Below are 25,108 nucleotides of genomic sequence, written 5' to 3' on the forward strand. Positions count from 1 at the left end.
ACCTGGGGTGCAGGTATGGGACACTATGAGGATGGGGTTTGTACTACTGATATAAGACTATTAGACCTTATTTGTAGAAACCTGAATTGGAGACCTCAGAGTTAGTTATTTACATTTCCAATCTTCCATGGCTGGGCACGTTGACTGAGTGGGTGGTGGCCTCTCAGCTCCAGGCAGTTTGGGCGGATACAGATTATCTAGACCCATTTCAATTCAAATCCGCTTTCGAGTGGGATATGGGGTTGAGACTGCCTTGGGCGGCCTGATGGATGACCTCCAATTGGCTACTGACAGAGGGAGTGTGATGCTGCTGATCCTTTTGGTGGCTTTCATACTATCAACTATGGTATCCTTCTGGGTCATCTGAAAGAGGTGGGATTGTGTGGTACTCTTCTACCATGGTTCCGTTCCTACCTCTCTGGTAGATTCCAGATGGTGTCACATGGAGACAATTATTTTGCAAAGCGAATCCGGCAGCCAGACTAGACTCTGGGACAACCCGAAAGGCCTTCTTTGCCATGAGCCTTGCTGCCTATTAAGATCATCTGGGGAGGTCTGGTTACAGTTGCCACCAGTTCGTTTGGTGGCGACACAGGACTGGACCTTCTCTGTGGCTGCCCCGGGGCTTTATGCTTCCTGTTGAAATAAGAGCATCTCCATCTCTGTTTGCTTTTAGGAAGACCTTCAAGACACACCTGTTCTCTCAGGCTTTTAACTGAAACTAATTTTAAACTGTTTAATTGTTTTTATCCTATGGAATTGTTTTAATTTTTTTATTCTGTGAAATTATTTTGTTTTATATTTGCTGTTTTAAATTGTGTACACCGCCTAGGGATACACATCAGGTAGTATATAAATACAATAATAAATATATATATTCTAGGTCTTATGAGTATCAGGCCCATAAACCGTGAATGCTCAGGGTTTCTCAAGGTATTAATCACAATCCCATTGGAACTGCTGAAAGAAAAAAAAGAGTGGGACTGCAATTATCTGGCTGCTCAGATTGGAAATCAAGTTTTTATTTAAACTTTTTAAATCCCATCTTACAATTCTAAGAATGTTCAAGGTGGTTTTTACCAGCAACGAACAGATATGCTAAAAACAACTTTTAAAATCAACCTATGAAAAGCAGCAGCAAAGTAGTAAAAGCATCACTAACACTCAAGACTATAGCAGCATTAGACTATACATTAAAAGCCTGAGCATTTCTTTTCAAAAGTTTTAGCCTGGCACTTAAAGCTTATCAAGCTAGGTGACAGCAAAGCCTCAGCAGCTGTGTGATTTAAAGTCAGGCTACCACCATGTAAAAAGACCCTCTTCCCAATTACCACCTAACTTCTGACAGCAGGCGCACCCAGAGATAAGCCGCCAATAAAGGCTGACATTCTCCACAGGGCAATGCAGATCATTCAAGCCCATGCATGGCAGAAGCACTGCCCACAGTGCTGCAGAACCACCCAGTGGTGCTGCGACTTAAAATTGTGTCATGGCAGTCGCGCAACAGGACACCCATTATTTCTAATGCTACTGTGGAATTTGAAGTCGCAGTGGAACAGGGCACCTCCACAGCGAGGCACAGGCAGTGGTGAATCATCTGCATTAAACTCTGTGGGAAATGTCAGCCAATGTTCTTAAGAAACAAGGCAAGAACACACAGGGACACAAAGTCTTCCAACTGTCAGCTCCCAAATGGTTAAAACTAACACCTTAACTGCCATAAAGCCAGAGAACTGTTCCCTCTCACAGAGAATGCAGAAAGAGGATAATTTGTCCCAAGCCAATGAGGAGAGAGAAATGGGTTGCAAGGCTGCAAGTGGCAGGAAATCGGGGTATAAAAGAGGACAAATAGTTTGGGTGGGTATTTAGCTTAGAGGTCTGTTGCGTGGAGTAAGGTGTACTTGGCTGGTTTAGCTGAAGCCATAGCACCGAAGTAGCAAAAATCTGTGGGGGCTTCCCTCTCCTCACCTGACCCCCCACCAATTGATCCTCAGCTGCAGGTCCTGCTGGCTGACGTCTGAGCAAAGCAGGAGCAGCTTGAACAGTAATCCAGGGTGGGGACATCTGGGGTAAGCGGGGCAACAACTCGTGGGGCCACAGGGGGATCTATGCCCAATGGGAATGGGCCAGGAAGGAAGCCTGGGTGAAAACGTGGGGCACGGATATGGGCAACTTCCAGCTCGCTTTGGAGAGATCAGTGCCCATTTATGCGCTTTAGAGGGGAGAGTGAGAACTTGTATGGCAACTCACATCCCTTCAGTGCATATGGGTGCCATGCCGGCACAGAAGATTGGGGCTTTGCTGTGGATGGCCTGAGTAAAGAGAGCATGGGGTGCATCTTTCAACCCCTATGCCTCCGGCACGTGGGGGAGCTCGGGTGACAGGAGTGGCTTTCTCTACCTTTTCCTCTAGAAACAAGGAACCCTTGGACCCCTGGACCCCTGACCCCCAACAGGACTCCCAGATACTGGACTCCCTTTGTGCAAGCTTATTTGCCTGGCTCTATATGCCTTCGAGTGGCTTAGAGTCTGAGCAGAGGGGGGCGGCAGCTTCAATAGCCCTCTTTACCACCCCACACCCAGGTTTGGCTAGCAGTTCAGCACAACCAAAGGGTGAACCTGCCTGAGCTGCGAGTAGCAACAGCAGTACAGGCAAGACTGGTGTGGTGCCCCAAGGACAACAGCCCATCCAGGAAGGGGGTGAGCGGCTCACAACTGGCACCTCCAGCATGCAATACTCTGGCAGACTCTGGGTCACTCGGGGGCATTGGGGGCCTGGATCCCCTAACTGGCACTTTAGTGCTAAGTCAGAATGCGCGACAGGGCTGTGCAATTTCCCCCCTCTCTTTTTGGAACTGGTCGTCTCAGTGTAATTTCTGCATGGAGGTTTCTACTCCATTAGGCTGCCACGGTGCCACCTCCAGCAGACTACCAAAAGGAAAAAATCTGGAAGGGTGAATACATCAACCTACTCTCCTTACTGCTAAGCCCAAATTGTTGGTAAAGATCAGCGTGCTCACCACCCTGCCCAGAGAAGTTGGGCACTTTAAGCAACTCAAGGCCAGAACTGAGATAACTGGCTTTGGGGCTATAATTGCAGTGTTGCAGACCCAACCATGCCAGGCCCCGTTCTTGATCAAATACTTAAATATTATTCACTGGGCCTGTAATTCATACTTTGGCTCTTCATGCTGGCCTATGAGGAACAATTCCAGATGCACAGTGAAGTGCATCAGGCCCTCCCCTGGGACAAGAAAGAGAGGGAGCTTTGGTGGGATATTATGTCTCAGGATAGGGCCTCCTCCAGCAAGAGATGCAACAGTGGGGATATCCTCTCCGTGGGCACAGCTAGGGGAGCCAACTGGATGGCCAAAGCAGGGCAAGAGCCTGCCACAAGGAGGAAGGTAGGTTGGTTTGCTGGGAGTTTAACTCTCCTGGCAAGTGTTTTCATACCTCCTGCAGGTACAAGCCTGAGTGCTCCCATTGCAACTGCAGCCCCACCGCCCTTTGAGATCATCCAGAGAGGCTTGTCTGGTGGCTACAAGGGGACAGGCCTTCTCTGTTACTGCCCTGAGACTATGGAATGCTCTCCCTGCAGAAATAAGAGCCTCCCCATCTCTGACAACTTTAGAAAGTACATAAAGACTTCTCTCTTCACCCAAGCCTTTTAATTTGACTGCCATTTTAAACTGGCACAGTCAGACAACCAATGGGAACCTAACAAGGGAAGCCTGCACTTTCAAGCAGCAGAGCTAAAGGAATTCCTAACAAAAGTGCCAGTGACTGTAAGGTTGGCAATCCTAACTAGTATTTATGCCTTTACCCTGACTGCTCCAAGGCAGCATCTCTTTTGGATGGTTTCACATTTGGTTTTCAGATCCTTATGTGGGGCCGTGGCTGTATTATGGCATGAGGAATTTAAGATCTGTGGCCTGCAAGAAAGTGGAAAAACAGATTAGAGCCAGCAGAACATCTGGGCCGAATGAGTGCCCTCCTCTACCCAACCTTATGTTACAATACTGGGCACTGTCCTTAAGAAAACACCAGGGGAGTTTCATTTAATCAGTTTGTCTTATCTCTGTCATGACTCTTAACGACCACATTGATCCAGAGAGCATGGTGCTCAGAGCTCCGGTGGTGAAACATGACATACAGTCCACTTTCAGGCTTCTGCCTATTCACCCAGTTGACTTTGAACTCTGATTTGGTGGACGATTTTATTTTGACAGACAAAGCTCTCCCGATGGGACGCTCTATTATGTGAGCAGCTTTCGAAGGCTTTAGCACGTTTTCACTATAGTGCTATACTTCAGTTTATGGTTTCACTGTTGTGTTTCATTTACTTGATCACTTCTTGTTTGTTGGCCCTACTGGTGCTTGTGCAGGGGCTTTGCAGTGATTTGCTCAGCTGATGTCTGATTCAGAGGTTCCACCTGCCCTGGAAGAGACTGAGGGCCTGCACACGGTGCTTCAATTCTTGGAAAATCAACCGAACACTTCCCAGGGCTTGTCTAGAATGACAAACTGAAGCCCTGCACCGCTTATTGCTTGAGTTTGAATTATGTAAAAAGGCTACCCCTAAGAAGCTTCAGGTGCTCTCCCTGGTCATCTGAAATTTACCTGTTGGGTTGTTGCACCCAAGTCAAGTATTCTGACACTGTATTTATGCACTTACAACCCGAGCCCATCTGCCACACCACAAAATCCACCTTCCTGAGGTTTTCACTAAGATTTTGCAGTCTGGCTGCAATTTCTGAGCAAGTTCAACAGTGTTTCCTGCTGGAGGGCCACTGTATGCTGGGAAGATGGCTTTCAAGTTCAATCTGATGCTACTGGGGCAGATGGTTTAGGGGTCTATTGGCAGGGACAATGGAGAGTGGCCCGCTGGTTGGCTGAATGGGTGGAATCTGGCCTCACTAGGGTTCTTACTTTTTTGGAAATCTTTCCTACACTGGTGGTCGTGATACTTTAGGGACTTTTATTTAAAGACAAAGCAGTAATCTTCTGGTGCAAGAACCTTGTGGTGGTGCAGATTGTTAACCAGCATTCCTCTAAGTCACATAGGGTCATGGCACTTTGAGGGCATTTGTTTTGCTCTGCCTCTGTGTTTTAATATCCCTTTTAAGACTCACTATGTTCCAGGCCACAGTAATGAAATAGCGGGTGCTCTCTCATGTTTTCCACTTTCCAGATTCAGAGAGCTAGCATCGGGAGCAGAGTCAGAGCCACTCCCAGAAGACATCTGGACATATGGGACACCGAGGTAGACAGGGCACTGATGTTTTCTATTTCCCTCTCCACTGGGTTGGCATACAGGCACAGATTCACTCAAAGTTTTGGATTTCTTGGGACAGAAGTCCAAAATTCAGTTTGGCCAACTTTCCCTGGGGCAAATATTACAAATTTTGGTCCATGTTCACATGCATCCTCACACCATGACCCAGCATCTGGTGGCTACTTTTTTCCTTTTGCAAAGCAGGGGACATGGTGGGCCCATGTGCAGACTTTAAAGTTCAGAAGGTTTTGCAAGGCTGAATGGAGAAAGAGGCCTCCTCGATAAATGGTTGCCACTGAAGACATCAGCACTGACCATGATTCTTGCTGTGCTTCTGCTGCTATGCACCAATGTTTTCGGCATTATTTCATTCCATGCTGCTTACAAATATGAATATGATGAATATTTATATATCACTTTTCAACAAGAGTTCCCAGAGCGATTTATATAGATATAAGTTAATAAAATGGCTCCCTTTCCCCAAAGGGCTCACAATCCTCTTTTTTTTCCGGGGCCTTGAGAAAGCTTTTTTGTTGTCATGGCAGGGTGGCATTCTGATATGACAGGATAATTTCCGGCACCCCTCTGAGCAGTTTTTCAGCAAAGATGGGATCCACCTTTCTCAGGAGGGTGACCAAGCTTATGGTGCTGGTCCACGAACCGATATATCTGTTATTTGCCCAGTCAGCAGGGGATGGCAGAACATGATGCAACAGTCCTTATGAGATCAAAACCAGATTCTTTTTGCCAGGGATGACCTCAGAGGTGGGCAGGCTGGGAGGTTGCTCAGAGTGTCTACTGGAAGGGGGCACCAAGCTGAACTTGGTGACTCGTTGTTTGTTGAGTGTACTCTTTGCAATGAGCTAGGGAGGGGGAAAGCAGTGGCTGACGTCCAGACTGAGTTAATAGCCTGGGCTGAGAAGCCCTATTCAACTAAAGTAGCCCTTTAGAGTACCTCCTGAGTAGTTTTGAGTCACCTAGTCTGGATGTCAGCCACTGTCTTTAACCTATTTTTCAAAGTTCTACAGGTTGTTTGGATACTAACTACAAAAGAGAATTTCCATCAGTTACTAAAGATACTCCTCATCCGGGGCACTATTTATCCTAGAGTCAGTCCTACTTCTAGCAGACACAGACACAGCGACACACAAACAGAAACTCCAGGTTTCTGTATGTTTTAACACCTACTTTGAAAGACGCTTCATCCATGTTTTGAGCAGATGGACAAAGTAGAGAAAACAGGCTCTACATTCTAAAATGCTACATTTCCAGGAACTCCAAATTGCCTGGAGTTTCAGGCCTGAACATTTCAATTCACAGTTCATTCCAGGGATATGGCGGTTTTTCTTCTCAGCAAGATGCCTTTTAATGTTTCAGCTTCAAGAACAAAGACATATGGTGGGGAAGTGTATGTTCTAACAAATGAAGCAACCAAAATTCTTTTTTTTTAAAGCCTTGCTCTTTCTGCTGATTTATACTGAACCTAGGAGTCCTACCACTGATCCATGCTCCAGAGAGAGAGAGAGAAAGAGAGAGAGATGCATCAGTGAGGGTAGCACATCAGACTATATTTGAGATAATTAGATTTCCTTGCCCTAACTTTGCAGACCAAAAATGCTGCAGGGGGAGGCATCAAATCGGGGGTGGGGGGAAGAGAGAATGAATGAATGAATGAATGAATGAATTCTCAGATGCCTCCAAATCACGTGTTCTTGAGGCCCAATGTGTTTTGGCAAAGTCTTTATCAAGGGCTCTTAATCTAATATCTATCGTCAAAGAGGCTGAAAGACGACATGGCCTGGTCCTTGTAGTTGGGAGCTTAGCTACACAGAGCAGGCCATTAGAATAAGAGCCCTTGATAAAGACTTTGTTGAAACACGTTGGGCCATCAATAAAGTCTGATTTGAAGGCATCTGAGAATTCTCTTTTTTGCCTAGCTTTTCAGGGGAAGAAGGCAGCTTTTAAGTCGACTTATGGCTGTAATTTCTTTACTGCCTCTCAGCTGGAAAGCATTCCAACACAAAATATACAATATTGAAAATACCAACATTAAGATTCTCAAAGGACATCTGAATTCAAAGCTTAGATCATCCACAGTCACACTTAAGACTACAAAGATTTGGAGGCAGAAGCCACACTGAACATCGCTAAAAGCTTTTTGGAAAAGTAACTGATCACAGCCTGCCTCTATGGACACGTTACTCCACATCTGCAAGGGCACAATCCAGTAGTGATGGGCAAGCAGCCATCAACTAGCCTCAGAGTTGTTAAAAAAACTATCCAACCCCCCCCCCACTCAAATTTGCGGGATGGGAGCAGAACTGGTAATTTTCCAAGCTGAAAGTTACCCTCCCCAACAGTCCTCTCACCTTTAAACAACTCCTTTTCTACTCATCCTTTCCTCATCAGTCATCTAAGGCAAGCTGGAAAAGCAGCTTCCTGCTGGGAATAATTGGGGGGAAAGATGGTGGTTGCTGGGTCTGGTAGTCTTTCCCCAGGACTGTTGCAATGTATTGCAGCAGCCCTGGGAAAAACTTCCAGTCCCAACAGCTACCACTCTTTATTCTCAGCAGAAAGTTTAGCTTAATTTAGATCTTCCTGCATCTTTGTGCATTATAGGTTTGGGAAAAGATGCCATAGTTTCTTCCCTGGGGGACTAATAAGTAACGGATGGCGGGGGGGGGCGGCAGCGGGGGATTGTTTAAGGTTAGGGAGCCTGTGAGAAGGGTGATACTGGAGATGTATTTTCTAAGGGCAAAGGCTCATTTCTCTTTAGAAGAGAGGCTGAGTTTCCAAAATTGTTTTCTGAGACTGAACTTGCAGAATTCTGCCAGCATGACTACAGCAGGGAAGGCCAAACTGTAGGGTGCTATGGAATCTACCTATCTCCTTTGCAGCTGGCAAGTGGAGCAAGTATCTCCAAATGATCTCAACTGACAATTCACACAAGAAAAGACACTTCTGCACATAGACAGCACCCAGGCTATCTAGGCCTTTAAATATCAAAAAGCCCAGCTCCAAATAGGACTTGGAAGACATCAAAGCAGTCACATGATCACCTGTGATACATACTTTTCATACTGTATACCTATACTTTGCACCACTTACTTACAATTTCCAGACAGTCTTCCAAAAGGTAGCCTCTCAGTCTTATTACAGTAGTCATTCTGAAGGCTGCAAAAGTGAGACCTAACTATACAGTGGCTGACATCTAAGATGGCGGCAGCAGAAAATTCAGGAAGATGTGCCCTTGCTGCAGAGAGCTCTCTCAGCTCTGCAGCATGGAGTGTGCAAAGAGTGGGAAGAGATATTTGTCAATCTCTGCTTCTCCTGGAAGTGCTCTGTGCCCTCCAAAATAGGCTCCTGAGAGTTGAACAGCCCTCAGGGGCATATTTTTGAAGGGCGCAGCAGAGTGTGGTGAAAATCCCACCCACCCCAATTCTGCATGTTCTGCACAGCAGGGCTCTGGAGGACTTCCACACTGCAGGCATGTTTTCCCAGCACCCTGATGCTGCCACCATCGTCAGAACAACAATCATTATGTTAAACTGTCATCCAGCCCTAAATGTGTGTTTCGTTCAACTTAAATAGCAGTGGTGGGGCAGAGGAAAATCAGATCTGTAGCATGTGGAGGGTGAGTATTTTACCTGTTCCCCTGCACTGTGATCTTGAGGGTTAAATCCCCCCTTGCTTTTTAAGAGTTACTATTTAACTGGGAGGGTGCGGTTAGGAATTGCCTAAGACCCGACTACACACATGTGACAAGTTTCTAGAAAAGGATGCAAATAGTCAAACAATGCCCAAGAGAAAGTAAAACAAGTTTGTGTATTAAGAACTTCTGAATTCCCAGGCAAAGCCAGGGCAATGTATCAACACTGTTTATTAGGGAAAGGACTACAGAGACACAAACAATTCAGAAAATAAACAAAAAGATATATTCATTTACTACACTCTGCCTGAAGCAAAGATGCTGAAGAATCTGAAGTGGAAGGTACAGGATTATTCAGCAAAAATGCAATCAAGATCCCCAGACTAACACAGCTATAACTAATAAGTGATTTCACATAACCTTTCACCACTCCATCATAATATAGCTTCACACATACAGTTGTGCGTCTGTAGAAACTTCAGGAAAAAACATATTCAATTTTGTTTTATTGTTTTTGTTATATTTTTATTGTTAAATTTATATACCGCCTTTCATTAAAATGTAATGTTGCTGCTTTAAATGAAGAGAAACACAGAGAGGATTGGGAAAGAAACATTGGTCTTACCGTGAAGGGTTCTTTCTCCTCTGAAGTAGGAGGTCACAGCTTACAATGGGTAGTCTTCTGCTCCTTGCTCCAGATAGACAGGAAGTCTCAGGTGTTTTGGATAGGTAGGGTCTGTCCCCCTTCTCCCAGCATGCCCAGGTGTAGCTCCCCAGTTCCGACTGTCGAGCCTCGTGGTTGGACTGACCTAGCCCCATCCACGGAGCCATTACTTGGTCTCGCTGCTCACTTAAGCACGTTGCAGGGCTATATGTTAGCATGCAAGGGATGAAGGCTAGAGGACAGGTTTCCTGAGACTTTAGGGAAGTTAGTAACAGAGATTGAAACATGTTAGAACTGTGTTTATCGAGAGCCAGTGCCCCAGGTCCAATGCCCCAGATCCACAGGTGGGCTGCGTGACCTCCTACTTCAGAGGAGAAAGAACCCTTCACGGTAAGACCAACGTTTCTTTCTCGCTCGAAGTAGGAGGTCACAGCTTACAATGGGACCTACCAAAGCCGAACAGGAAAGGGAAGTGGATCCCTCTCAGCTATGTACCACCTGCTGCAGTACAGTCCTCCCAAAGGCTGCCTGCTCAGAGACCAGGGAGTCGATTTTGTAATGTTTAAGGAATGGAGATGCGGATGACCACGTGGCTGCGCGACAGATCTCCGCTAATGGTGCCTGCGCTGTGAATGCTGCCGAGGCAGCTGCACTTTGAGTAGAGTGCACCGTGATACCACGTGGCACTTGAATCGACAGAGCCTGGTAGGCTGTGGCGATGCATGCCCTCAGCCAGCGAGCCAAGGTCATCTTAGAGACCTTGGTCCCCAGGGACCTGGCATGAAACGACACAAAAAGGGCCTCGGACCACCTCAGATCCTTGGTCCTCTGGATGTATATACGCAGCGCCCGGCGAACATCCAGGGTGTGCCATTTCTGTTCCAGCGGGTGCTTGGGGCTGGGGCAGAAGGACGGTAGGACCAGGGCTTGGGAACGATGGAATACTGAGTTAATTTTGGGTATGAAGGTAGGATCTGTCTTAAGGACCACTGCATCCGTTCGGAAGATGCAAAGTTCCTTTCGGACTGATAGGGTTCCAACACTCTGCGTGCCGAGGTGATCGCTGCAAGAAAGAGAACCTTGTACGATAGGTATTTAAGCGGAACAGATGACAGAGGTTCAAAAGGTGCACGCGTGAGGGCATTTAGGACCTTATTGAGGTTCCATGAGGGGAAGCGATGAACTGGTGGCAGGGCGATATTGGTAGCTCCCAGTAGAAAACGTGACAGGTGGGGGTGCAGGGTCATACCCCCGGCCCTCCTCAGCTTGAGGACCGATGCCAGGGCAGATGCTTGCCGTTTCAGGGTATTAGGTTTCAAACCCTGGTCTAGGCCCGCCTGGAGGAAAGCCAGGGCTTGTGGGACCCTGGCCTTACCTGGGTCGATGCCCTTGTGCTTAGCCCATCTGAGGAGGGCAGCCCAGGTCGCCTGATAAATTCTATTAGAGCTCTTGCGCCTGGCGGTCAGAATAGTGTCTTGCACCGACCTGGAATATCCCTTTTTGGCTAACTGCGTGCGCTCAAACTCCAAGCGTGTAGTTGGAGCCACGCTGGGTCTGGGTGCAGTAACGGCCCCTGTGACAACAAGTCCCGCCGTGGTGGGAGAGGCCAAGGATCTGCAATTGAGAGGAGCACCAGATCGGCGAACCAGGGGCGCCTTGGCCAAAGAGGGGCCACTGAAATGATCTGTGCCCCCCTCTGACGGAGTCTCGCCACCACCCGGGGAATGAGGCCTATTGGGGGAAAGGCATATAGGAGACCTGGCGGCCAAGGGGCGTTCAGGGCATCTGTGTCCTCCGCAAGGTGGTGGTGGAACCTTGTAAAGAAGCGGGGGAGTTTTGTGTTTTCCGGAGATGCGAAAAGATCCACCTGGGGGTTCCCCAGCCTGTTCTGGATCTGTCTGAACACCTCAGGATGGAGAGCCTACTCCGACTGGTCCACTGTCTGGTGACTGAGCCAGTCCGCCTGCACATTGAAAACGCCGCTCAGGTGTTCTGCCCTGACTGATTGTAGATGGGACTCTGCCCACTGAAAGAGGATATTGGATTCTTCCATCAATGACCTGGATCTGGTTCTGCCCTGCCGGTTCACATGGGCCTTGGCTGTCGTATTGTCGGTCCTGACCAACACATGCCATCCCTGGAGGGCCCCTGCGAAGTGGTGCAGGGCCAGCCTGATGGCTCTCAGCTCTAGCCAGTTGATGCTGTGCTGAGCCTCCTCCGAGGTCCAGATGCCCTGTGCCATCTGCCCTTCGCAATGCGCCCCCCACCCCAACAGGCTGGCGTTGGTAGTGACCGAGGTCCTGTCAGGTTCCCTCGGGGGGTTCCCTTTCTCCAGGTTTGGGGAGAGCCACCAGAGAAGGGACTGTCGCACCTGTCGTGAAAGAGGTAACAGTAGCTTGGTGTGGCTGGTGATCTCGTCCTGGAAGGGGAGCAGCGCCCACTGTAAGGAGCGTGAGTGCCACCTTGCCCATGGTAGGCACTCTATGCATGCAATCATGGACCCCAGAAGCTGTGCTAATGCCATGACCTCCACCCGCGCACGGTGTAAGAGTGGCTGGATCTGGCCGCGTATCTTCTCCCTCCTGTCTATAGGAAGGGAGATAGTTGCTGCCTTGGTGTCAAACCAGGCTCCCAGATGCTGAAGGGCCTGGGAAGGGTGGATCTGGCTCTTGGTCTCGTTCACCAGGAACCCGTGGGCTTGTAGTAGCTGGTGGACTCTCTGGACATCCACGCACGCACGCTGTCGGGATTGCGCTTGAATTAAAATGTCGTCCAGGTACGCATGGACCCTGAGTCCCTCCAACCTCATGTAGGCCACCAGGGCAGCCAGCACCTTGGTGAAGACACGTGGGACCGAGGAAAGACCGACGGTTAGGGCCTTGTACTGAATGTGTTTTTGGCTGTAGCAGAACCTGAGAAACCTCCTGTGGGCAGGGGCAATGGGTTTGTGCAGATATGCCTCTTTCAGATCTATAGAGGCCAGGAAATCGCCAGGGGCAACCGCCTCCCTGATGGAGTGGAGGGACTCCTCCGGAAGCGCTGCTTCCGAATGTAGCGATTCAATCGCCTGAGGTTCAGGACCGTCCGCCAGGAGCCGTCTCTTTTGGGTACCAAGAACAAAATGGAGTAAACGCCACGACGTAACTCGGTCGGAGGCACTGGCTCTATGGCCTGAATCTTTAGCAGGTGGTCTATAGCCTGCCTCATCCGAAGGTGTTTGCCCTTGTTCCTGGACCTTGGGGAGACTAAGAACTGTTCCCGTGGCTGAGAGGTGAACTCACCTGGTGGTGAAGTGCTGCAGCCTGCCCCCAATCTGAAGACAGTCAATTCTGCTTTCAGTTCTGCCGACCTCCCATCTTGGGGGTGGAGAAAAGCTGTTGTCGTGGCCCCGATCTGCCTTTTGGGTTCCAGTGGTTACTGGCCCCCCACTGGGGCCAGCCCTGGGATCGATATGGACGTTGGTCCGGGTGCTGGAACCCTGCTTGTAGGAACGAAAGGAATGTCTGTTATTGCGAAAGGATCTACGTGTATCCCTGCGCCTCGCAGGCATGGCCTTCTTTTTGTCCTGTGTCTCCACCAAGACCTCGTCTAGTGACTCCCCAAAGAGGTTGCCCCCATTGAAGGGAGTGGAGGCCAAATTAGACTTTGATTTCGCGTCCACCTGCCAGCTTTTGAGCCAGAGCGATCTGTGTAGCACCACGTTAGCCGCTATTACCCTAGAAGAAGCCTGAATGGAGTCCAGGCTTGCATCTGCCATGAAGGCAGCTGCTTTCGCGAGCTTATTGAGACCTTGCCTGAGCACCGTGTGGCCAGGCTCAAGTTTGTTAAGGAGGTCCTTTACCCACAATACCGAGGCTCGGGCCATGACGGAGGTTGATGCTGAGGCTCGGATGGAGTTGGCCAATGCCTTGTATGCCTTGCGCAGGAGGGCGTCCGCTTTCCTATCCTCTGGGCCTCTAAGTTGTTCATCCCCCTCTCTATTGAATATTGCCCCCGACACTAGGGCCACTACAGGTGGGTCTATTTTTGGCACCGCAGTCTCCGCCATAGCCTCACTGGGGAGGGTATAGTACCTCTTGGGGAAAGAGCTCGTATGTCTGATGGCCGCTGGGTTAGCCCATTCGGCCCGCATTGTGTTCCGGAAGAGCACCGGAAAGGGAACCACAGGAGACTGGTGTCTAGGTGTGGGGAAAACGTCCTGTGAAAGCTGGCCCGAAGCATCCTGTGCCTCCAGCTGTGGAACTGCAGTGTTTATGGCCCTTTTGGCCTTGGACAGCATCACCTCATAGGCATCCTGGGAGAATAACCTCAGGATGGGGCTCGGGTTCTGAGGGGCCTCCTCCCCCGAGAGCTCCCCATCTTCCTTGTCAGAGGCTTCAACCTCACTGTGATTCCCCATGCCAGTCTCCCTGGGAGCAGCTGGAGAGGGAGGTGTCACCCTTCTGCTGGGGCCAGGCCGATCACTACCGGTCCTTTGCCTGCTGGTAGAGGCACCCCCTGAAGTGTGTCTGCGCCTTACCGTGTGGGTACAGGGCAATGCCCTCTCCGGGCTGTCCTCAGAGGATGATGAATGGGACCTGGTCCATGACCTCCTGGCCGTAGACTGAGGTGAATAACCCTGGGGAAGCCTCAAGGCTCTCCTCATCTCCCTGGCCACTGCCTCTTTAACTTAGTGTGAGAGTGCTTTGGCATTCACCCTCATTTCTCTCGCCATCATGTCCTGGACCCATTGAGCTCTCTCCTGCAGTTGCTCTGAATCCCCGAATGCAACACTCACCTGTCGCCGAGTGGGGAGCAAAGCGGCCTCATACCTAGGCTCGTGGTGACCCCCCTGGTGTTGGGGGTTGAGCTGAGGGTAGGGTGCCCTTGGTGGCATGGCATCATCCTGGCATGGGCTCTGTGCCCGGACATAAGAGGCATGGGTGAGTGGTCTATGGACTTCGCCCAGCTGTTCGCTTTCACCAGAGACGAGGGTGAGAGGTCTATGGACTTTGCCCGGATACCCAGTGTCCCTGTCTGGGAAAGGGATTGGCATACCCGTCGTGCACTCCAGCCTCGATTGGGCTTCCTGGGGGTGTCCACAGGTTGCTCCCTGGCCCGGGTTAGGTAGGCCCACTTTGTGAATTGGTTGGAGGCTGGTTAGGTTGCCCTGGTGCTGCAGCGCCAAATAGTTGAAAGGAGGAGAGGCTACATCACTGCTTTCTCTCCTTGTAGTATGCGGCGGGACCAGCAGGTGCTGCTGCTGCGTTTCCCACTGCTTGAACAGGGGCGACTGCAAAAGCTGCGCTCCCTGCTGAGGAGAGTTCAGCAGCCCGCTCAGGGACGGCCTGAGTGGCCACGATGGAGCTGGGTCCAGTCGGGGGGGGCAGCATCATCTGGCGTGGCCCTGGCTCGCTGCGTGGCTGCGGGTCTAGTGCCGGCCGCGGCAAGCTCCACAGAGGCGGGAGCAAGTCTTGGGGCGGCCACCGCGGCGGCGGCTTGGCGGGCGACAGTCTCCATAGGGCAATGCCCGTCGGAGAAAGCGCTGGAGGTGGCAGCGATGGCGGCAGCCTCTGTAGAGGGGGGAGCCATGTCGGCCAAGCTGAGGGCGGCTGCAATGGCGGTGGCCTCTGTGGAGGTGGGAACCATATCGGCTGCAATGGCGGAAGCCGAAAGGGCGGCCGAAATGGCAGCGCTCGGAAGCATCCCACCTACCCCCGGGAACCCTGGTACGGGTGGACCTGGGCAGGAAGGGTCTGGAGGAATCAGGGACGCAAGAGGAAGGGATCCGCTTCCCCCTGCCTGTCCGCCGGCCACGTGTGCCCCTGCAAGTCGCTGCAGGCAGCCTGAATCAAAATTCTTTCACTCTGCCTCAAGGTAGGCAGAGCCGAGCACAACCTCCCCCCAATTATCTTCCCCTTGGGATTCTTTCTCTTCTTTTCCTGACCACGCGGTTCAGGAGAAGAAGAAGAGCCGGTTTTTGTGGGTCTTTTTTCTGTAAACCCTCTGTTCCTCCCCCCCCCCCCCGCCCGGTGTTCTCTGAGAGGGATCCCAGAAGAGAATCCCCTGCCTGAGCAAGATCCATGCAGTTAGTAAGGGAAGCTCATCAAAGCCCGAAGAAAGTAGAAAGTTGGTTTGGGCAGGAGTCTGGAAGACAGAAAGGAACTGGGGAGCTACACCTGGGCATGCTGGGAGAAGGAGGACAGACCCTACCTATCCAAAACACCTGAGACTTCCTGTCTATCTGGAGCAAGGAGCGGAAGACTACTCATTGTAAGCTGTGACCTCCTACTTCGAGGGAGAATGTGACCTCACACAGCCAGGTAGCTTCTGGTCAATTATTTACATCATTTTAAGATACATTTAAGCATGCTAGTGAAGCTAAATGATATGCATGTCCTCTCTTAGGAATGACTTCCAATTCACCAATGAATAAAATATTCCTCCAAGAGTTAAATGTCCATTCATTGGTTGCAAACACACATTCAAAAGTCTGGAAACTCTCTCAAAATGATACGCTTTGATGTAATTTCAGATAAAGGAAATTAATTTAATCACTTTGAATGATACTGATTAGGATCTGAAAAAAACCTCATGTTTTAATTGAATGAAATCGCCTAACTAAGGGTAGTCAATCTGAATTCAGAATACTTCTGTATTGTTGTTCAAAGAAGTACAGATCATAAGGATCTGCAGGGACCATGTACTTCAGAATCTATCAATTACAGGGGGAAACTTAAATGTCAAAAAGCAAATCTAATTGACCTTATGAAATCTGCAACCTTCAATACAGAAAATAAAATGTCTAGCCTAGTTATACACAGTGACAAATTCAGAAGCTCCTTTAGAAATACAAATACAAGACCAGAATATCTTCAAACACAACCTCTCTCTTATAAGTTCAGAGAGCAACGTAAGTCACAAATCTTTGCTTCAAATATATAACCATCTAAATGATGCAAAATCATTAAAGAGGTTTCAAAATGACAAAAAAAGACATGAAGTTGATTTACCCTTGAACAGTTGAACCAATCTTTTTTGAAACATACATTTCACACTGAATTTTGCAACTTAGCATTAAATAGAAGAACGCTTATCAAATGGAGAGAATGGGTGGGTTCAGATACAACATAAAGTTATGGTTTGTGCTAACCACAGTTAAGAGCCAATACCATAGTTTCAGCCTCCCAATGTCCAACAGGGCAATCATGGTTTCAAACAGGGACTCCCAACCGTGTGTTCCCAGAAATTATTGGACTGCAACTCCCATAATCACCTGTACACTGTACACAGTATATACATGTGTTGAACACAAAGTATGAATTGGGCTAGTGAGTTCCTAGGGTGGAGGCTCTCCCCTAGATTAAAGGCTCCGTTAGTTTCCTCACACTGCCAAAAGTGTTCCTAGGAGGAGCAATTCAGAAAGTGAACACACAAACAGGCTTGCAGATAAGTAGATTAAAGAAGCTATTTTGACATCTGAAATAATTTGCTTATTGGGTGACCACCGTAGGGTGACTACCTGACTGAGGAGAAACACTCACTCCATAAAAAAGAAGAGCAGCAGCATTTCTGTGCACATTTTGACAAAGGTATATACCAGATAACTTAAGACAAATCTTTAAAACGTGAGCTAAGAGCCAAACGGGAACTTTAGACTTTTCCTGTTAATGTCACTAGTTCTTTTCAGATGTTTATACTGCTGTCCTCCTGTGGGTTTAATGAACACGTGGGGTGGAGGTGGGGACTGCAGCAGCCTTTTTGATCTATGAGCATTAATTTAACATCTGAACAGCACCCCCGTGGATGCAGCTACCGGGGCACTCTTCTGGTATCCAATGAAGGTGCACAATTGTGACAGGGAGAGCCTCCCACCATGATGCCGCCATCCCACCCACCCCCCACCCCCCACTAGTGTTCACTGAATGCACAGAGGAATGACAACTAACTTCTGAGAAGTGCTTCTGTTACATGACAAAGTGCTTTTAAGAGTAAGGGGAGATTCAGAAACCATTTGTGATGTAATAGCCAGGTGTGTGTGTGTGTGTGTGTGTGTGTGTGTGTGTGTGTGTGTACTGTTCAAATAAAACAAGTCAAAAATTCCAGTGTGCTAATGAAAGTTCCTTGTATGAGCCGAAGCAGCAAACTGGATCCCAGTCATGGTTTATAGCCATACACAGTTTGTTTTTTAAAATGTCTAATGTGTCATGAATTCAGACGCTTGCAGAAATTTTGCATTCTAAAAGCCAGGAGTCATTGCTGGCAAATACTAATTGGACAACAGAATTGGCTGTCAACTGAGATCAGAAGCCAGGAACTTAAAATAAATAAATAGATAGTTGCTTGGCATTTTATGGTTTTTATTTATTTTTAAAGGCAATCAAACATGAAGTCCTCCATAAGCTGCTCTAGCAATATAGTTAGAATCATTTAAGAATCCACAGGGATTTCTGCTGACAGGGATTTGTCTGGTGGTATTATAGGAAGCTATACAAGGATGCTAAAGATATTCAGGATGCATATAAGTAGCTGTTTCCCTAACTCGGAGAGTGCCAGATCAAAAGGTATCCAGAGGACATCCGCCATTTTGTATCTTGCAAGTCATCACAGCAAAGTGGTGTCTATGGAAATAGATAACAAACTAGCTGCCTCAGCTGCATCTATTTTAGACGACATTAATCAGGCTCCGCAGATTTTCTCAAATAACTTTTTTAAAAACATGAATAGCAATGAGGCTGGGTGTTAGGGTGAAAATCCAAGACTCTGCATCAGTTCTATTATTGGCCACCTTAGGCTCCTTGTGTTATTTTACACAATAATTGAGTAAAATAATACAACAATAATTACTTATCTTATATAATAACCTGACAATTCTAGGCTAGTTAAAAAAAGTTACATAAAGCCACACACAGACTTTCTGAAAGACACCTGACTTCATTCCACTGCCTAATGATGCAATGCAACATATTCCTGAATGTGAGCCTGCAATTCAAGGCTTTGCAATGTCTACAAAGCAACTACTCCACTGGCAAAATGCAACAGGCTGAATCTAGTAGGCTGAATATGCAGAGCTACTTCCACATATCCAATTAAGGAGCAGCAATTCCTCTCAGTATATAGAATTACAAAATGAAGTAGTGTTAGCAGACAATTTAATTGGCAGAAGGAATTCAGCATTCTCTCTCTCTCTCTCTGTGTGTCTCTCTCTCTGTATTATATATTGAGTCCTTGATACTTTCAGAGAATGCTGCTTGCCCCAAAGCCTTATTTATGTGAAAGAGGAATCATAATGAAACCCCAAATAAATAAATCCATACTTTCTGAAATAACTTCATGCACTATTCATCAAGGGTGCATCTGATGGTCCTGCAAGTAGCACCCTCTCCACTGCAACTTAATACAAGGAAAGAATTACAAACGAACAACAAATATTTATATGCCGCTTTTCAACAAACGTTTCTAAAGTGGCTTACATAGAGGATGGATAGATGGATCCCTGTCCCCGAAGGGCTCACAATCTAAAAAGAAACCTAAGATAGACATCAGCAACAGTCACAGGAGGTCCTGTGCTGGGGGTGGATAGGGCCAGTTACTCCCCCCGCTAAATAAAGAGAACCACCACGTTAAAAAGGTGCCTCTCTGCCCAGTTAGCAGGGGTAATTAGATGCATAAAAGGTATGGAATGTGAGCCACCACACTAGATATCGTCACTGCTAAAAGCCACTATGGCACCTGATAGGGTAAACATCACACACCACCTGCATAAATTATGACTGTCAGAAGAAGTTGGAGAAAAACATTATTCAGAAAGGAACTTTAGACATAAAAGGACAGGAATCACAAGGGCAGTTTTTTTGTCATGCATCCATCCTGAGGAGATGCCCCTGCCCCGATACAGAAATTATTTTTGCAGAAATTAATTATACCTCGCAGGAGGCATACCAAAGTTCTATCATGGATGAGACGGACCAGCATACCTGCACTTCCTGTTTCCATTCCTCCCCCATCATATCCAAAGCCGCCCCAAACCAGCTGCCATCCTGAGCAGGCTGCTTGTGTACTATGCTTAACAAGGCCACTGCTGTTGTCACAGTTCATGCTGCTGAGAACTGACCAACAATATAGGAAAAGGAATAAGATAGCGTATGTGTAAACCCATCAGGAAGGTCATTTAAGGAGTAGTGAAACTCAGAAGCAGAACAATTATATCTTCTTTATACATAATGCGAAATTCAGTGCAAAGTCTGCCTATACTGCTTTCTGTTAACATGACTATTGCTCCAATTTAACTCAGGACCAGTTTAGGCAAAAATCAGGGGTGTAGTGGCGGGGGGGATGCACAGGGATGGAGTGTCATTACTTCTTGGCTTTTCTGATGGTTGGGGTGGGCATGGCCATGGGGTCTATCATGGAGAGCACCTGCACTTCTGAATTTGCATCTTCATCACTGGGCAAGATGTCTTGCTTGTGTGCCACATGATAAGGACGGTACCACAACAAGAACGCACCCACCCCGATGTCACTGGAGGACTCCTGTGTTCTTGTGGCATCCCTTGATCGTGTGAAGAGTCTGAATCGCCCCTCTACATGTGCTCCCAATACCTGCTTAAACTGGTACCTTGTCCAAACTAGTCCTTAAACTATCATCACCGTGCTTTGATTGCCACAGAGATCTGCTTAGCTATTATACCAGCTAAATAGCCATCACTGTGATAGGTGCAGAGGAAGGACAAGTATCCTGCCAAAACTCCTGAGCAAAGAAACACTAACACTCTCTCATGAGATACAAGTTGGTGAGGCAGGGCCACATACTATCAAGGTAGTTTGCTCCCACACTTTAGTACAGTATCACTTTTTGCCATAGGAATATATGCAACCCTCCAATTATGTGTAGTAAAGCAAGAGGGTATATTCATAGGTCCCAGGATTATATCTGCTCACTCTGATGACCCTATGTCTTGGGTGGGGTGGGGAGGAAAGTTTAGTCTCTTTTCAGCTATGTTCCAATTTACAGACAATTAACTTTGTCCCATAAAACTCACTGGGAACCACTGGGAGAACTGTCACTTGTCAAGAGTGCAAACAGAGGCAAGAAGTGGCTTAGAGAGATTGATATTGAAATATACAAGGCACTCAAACGAAAATCTTAAACCCCAAATGATGGATGTTTCTTTTTAAAACTCTGTAATTAAACTACATCCATGAACTTAAAGCCCAGTTTGTACATTCACACCAGTGAAACAAATAAAACTCTGACCAAAGAAGTCTCACACTCAACTTGACTGTAAAACAGAAGTTGGTGTCTTAAGATATGTGAAAGGAAAACACACCAAGCAGTTACAGGAAGCAACCAGTTGTTAAGAACTAGACGTACACTGGATGCATTCTTCCATTCTATAGCTCCAACCCCTAAATAGAACATACCAAGTGACTAGCTCAAAGTGGAAATGACCTACTGCGTATGTTTTACCTTGGAAATGGCTTGCCAAAACCAGTTTGCAGCACAATTTGAAGAAAACAGAAGAACAAATCTCACCTTGCTCCTCACTGCCTAAGAAAGCTACAAAACCCTGTTTAAGTACAACGTGTGGGAGCTTCATAAAGTAAAGTGTGCTATCAAGTCAGTGTCAACTCCTAGCGACCACAGAGCCCTGTGGCTGTCTTTGGTAGAATATAGGAGGGGTTTACCATTGCCTCCTTGGCATCTTCCTATATCACTGCTGCCCGATATAGGTGTTCCCATCGTCTGGGAAACATACCAGCGGGGATTCGAACCAGCAACCTCTGGCTTGCGCTAGTCATCATTTCCCAGCTGTGCCATTAGCTGGCTTCATACAGAGTGCAAACCAAGAGCATCAACCACCAACACACTCTTCCTGGCAGGCAGAACTTCACAGAAAAGTATTTTGCTCCCCCCACCACCCTTTCACAGATCAGTGAAACCTCAAAACTTCCACTGCACACAATGGAGACACTACCTCATTGACTTATATATTAAAATGCATACCTTTCCGCCCCAACTTTGCAGGTGCGGTAGAGGAAGGAAATTTATCACTGACTTCAGTTTTTAACTGTCTAATAGGAGCTCATGCCAATTACTGCATTGCAGTCTTTCTTGATGGCTATACAATCAAGGCAGGATGTGAAGGAGCTTGAAGAATACAAGTTTACAGTAAACTGCTTTTGCAGAAAGAGACAATTAAATAGAGATTAGCTCAAGGCACTACAAACTGAGTTGGGGAAAAGGTTGCTAGGTGAAAGCTCTATAATCTTCCCTCTGTTTCTTTCTCCTATGACCCTCAAAATCTTTGCTTTTTCAGAAGCGTTTCTTCTTTTATCAAAAAGCATTAATACAACACCAGTTCCACATTTAAAAGGCCAGTTGGGGACATAGAAAGTTAACAACATCTTTCTTAAGAAAAGCATGATAGAATTGCAACTAGCACTCAGCAAATTTATTTTTCACTCTGCATGATACACACACACACACACACACACACACACACAGAGTGCTTTACATGTACACACCCACACCCACACCCCAGTACTTCAGATATGGAGATATGCAGCCACAAAGCAAAGGATTTTGCCCACTATCCAATGTTCCTCCAAAGCTATTGGTTCACCACCTGGTATAAGCAGATATGCTAATAGAGTTGCTGTGATTTAATGCATCGCTCTGCAAGCCCAGAAGAACTCATCCTAGTGCTAGTGAAGTAAGAAACACAGTCAAAGTGGAGGACAAAAAGCCCCCCAGACAGCCCAGTATGAACACACTTTAAGTTGGCTCAACTGCATTCTCGGTCAAGTTTCCCAAGGCTTGGGATCCCAGATGTTCTTGGACTACAACTCTCATTTTCCTCAGCCACAGTGGCTTCATGGCTTGGGACGATGGAAATTGAGGAGAGCTGGTCTTGTGGTAGCAAGCATGAATTGTCCCCTTAGCTAAGCAGTGTCTGCCCTGGTTGCATATGAATGGGAGACTTGATATGTGAGCAGTGTAAGACATTCCCTTTATTTATTTGATTGATTGACTGATTTCTATACCGCCCTTCCAAAAATGGTTCCGGGCGGTTTACACAGAGAAATAATAAATAAATAAGATGGATCCCTGTCCCCAAAGGGCTCACAATCCAAAAGACAGACACCAGCAACAGTCACTGGAGGGATTCTGTGCTGGGGGTGGATAGGGCCAGTTACTCTCCCCCTGCTAAATAAAAGAGAATCGTCACGTTATCGTCACCTCTTTGCCAAGTTAGCAGGGGGTTTTAGGGGATGAGAAGAGCAGAAAGTACCAGGTTCCCTCTCTGGCATCTCCAAGATAGGGCTGAGAGAGATTCCTGCCTGCAAATGTTTTGATTGTTTTTAATGTTTTAGAGCATTGTTTTTTTAAAAAATTAATTGTGTTTTAAATTTCTTGTTTTTGTTTTTAACTAATGTTTTAATGTTGTTTTTATCTGTTGTAAACCGCCCAGAGACACAAGTTTTGGGTGGTAAAAAAATGTGTTAAACAAACAAACCTTGGAGAAGCCACTGCCAGTCTGTGTAGACAATACTGAGCTAGATAGACCAAGGGTCTGACTCAGTATATGGCAGCTTCCTATATAGTCTTATTTAGGTCCAAGAACACCTAGGGACCCAAGCTCAGGAATCCTGCACTAGGCAATAGCTGTCACACTTTACTACTACGATGGCAATGGCAACAACAGCAACTATTTATATATTGCTCTTTGACAAAATTCTCAAAGCGGTTTACATAGAAAAATAAATTATACATAAATAAGATGGTCCCTAGTCCCCAAAGGTCTCATAATAGAAAAAGAACTATAAAGGTAGACACCAGTAACAGCCCTTTAGTTTGGAACTTCGATAATACTTTCACCATTCTCATTACATAGGGAACTGCAGGCAGATTAGCTCTTCCATTTCTGCACAACAGAACAGGCTTTTCCTTCCCAAACTGGTTATGCACAGAAGCCTATTCCATATGCCAGTTACACTATGGGTGGACAGACACAGACATTTATGCATTGTGGTAAGTTTACCGCATGGTATGTAGCCACTTGATGAGCCAAGTCTGTATCATTCTGCCAAGTGGAAGAAGAATTTTACCTCATAATGAAAAATGTACATCACTAACACAGCAATGGCCACAAGAATTCAGTGCATACGACAGTACAGCATAAAGTTCACTACCATTTACAGTCAACTTCCATCAGAATATGTACTATGCTGCCAACTAGTGCCCAGATCAACAAAATACATCACACCAAGTATTTAGAACAGTTACAGCTTTTCTTCTTGGACCGTGTCATCTTACTCTTTCTTCCTACAACGCACGATTTTAAATGTTTATTTCTATATTATTAAGTGGATTGTACCACTTCCCTTTATTTTTAATATGCATTACCAACAGCATGCGGGGACAGTCAAGAAACACGGAATATGGATTTTCACACTGAAAGCACCATGTAATTTTGTTTCTGTGGTGTAATAGCGGCTCTTAAGGAACATCCGCTTGTTAGAGTGACTCCAAAATATGTACAGTACACACTTAATTTGTGCTGAGTAAACTATGCATTGCAAAAGAGGTGTGAAAAGACCATTTAAGAGCAGAAAATATGGTAATTCTTATGATTTCTTTTTCTCACTTTGGCATGTTGTTGAACAATGAGCCCTGCTGAATTCAAATTTCTATGGCTTTAATACATATTAAGATTATTCAGCAGCCATCATGCTTTACACAAGGTGTACAAACGTCATACTGGCAATACAAGGACCACCAGAAGTACGTTTAAAGAGAGTGGCAGATTTGAAACACTGAAATTAAAAGGAGGCCCTTAAGACAATTTCCGTCTTGATAAGCCAAATTAAATAGCTAGAAAGGCTCTGTCCCTCAATTGCTGAGGAACAGCTAGTATTCCTTTTAGATTGTGAGCCCTTTGGGGACAGGGATCCATCTTATTTCTTTATTATTTCTCTATGTAAACCACCCTGAGCCATTTTTGGAAGGGCGGTATAGAAATCGAATTATTATTATTATTATTATTATTATTATTATTCCACAACCCTCCAGGAGTTCTCAACAAGCCTTCAAGTTGTTTGCCATTAAAATTTAAAAAGCTGCATTCAAAAGACCCTTGAATACAAGCATATGTACCAATTGCTAGGCTTTTTAAAAACACACACACAAAGATATATATACTGGAGGATTCCAAAGTAATGGTTTCTTCCTTCTGGAGAAAGAAGAATGAACTTCAATCCATGGATATCAATTTAAATGTCCCCAAGTGGCAACACATCTTGCATTAACAGGATATAAGCTTCAAGCAGAAATAAGACACATTGAAATTGATTTTAAATATATATATTATATTAATATTAGAATGTGTCAGTGCAGCTCCAAACTAGAGAAAAAGCTTGAGGGGCGGGGGGTTATAAATGCTCCCTCTGACCCCCTCACCCCATTCAGCACTACCCACCAGCTACCAAGTAACAGCACTAATGGGGTATCAGTGTTGCAGAGCAAGGCTGGTATTTGC

The 25,108-nt window shown here is 46.6% G+C and overlaps 1 protein-coding gene across 12 annotated transcripts in view; it reads right to left on the reverse strand.

The window, feature by feature from the left end:
• TRAF3 (TNF receptor associated factor 3) overlaps positions 1 to 25,108 on the reverse strand; it is a 159,551-nt gene that overhangs the window by 58,791 nt on the left and 75,652 nt on the right. Inside the window, exon 1 of one of the 12 annotated variants that reach the window (XM_053263077.1) lies at positions 3,823 to 3,841. The exons of the other annotated variants lie outside the window; for them this stretch is intronic. The gene's annotated coding sequence lies outside the window, so the exon portion shown is untranslated. Of the gene's footprint in view, positions 1 to 3,822; positions 3,842 to 25,108 lie in introns of those variants that run through there. 12 annotated transcript variants of the gene reach the window in all.

This window comes from Hemicordylus capensis, chromosome 1, assembly GCF_027244095.1.
Source record: "Hemicordylus capensis ecotype Gifberg chromosome 1, rHemCap1.1.pri, whole genome shotgun sequence".
Lineage (NCBI taxonomy): Eukaryota > Metazoa > Chordata > Lepidosauria > Squamata > Cordylidae > Hemicordylus > Hemicordylus capensis.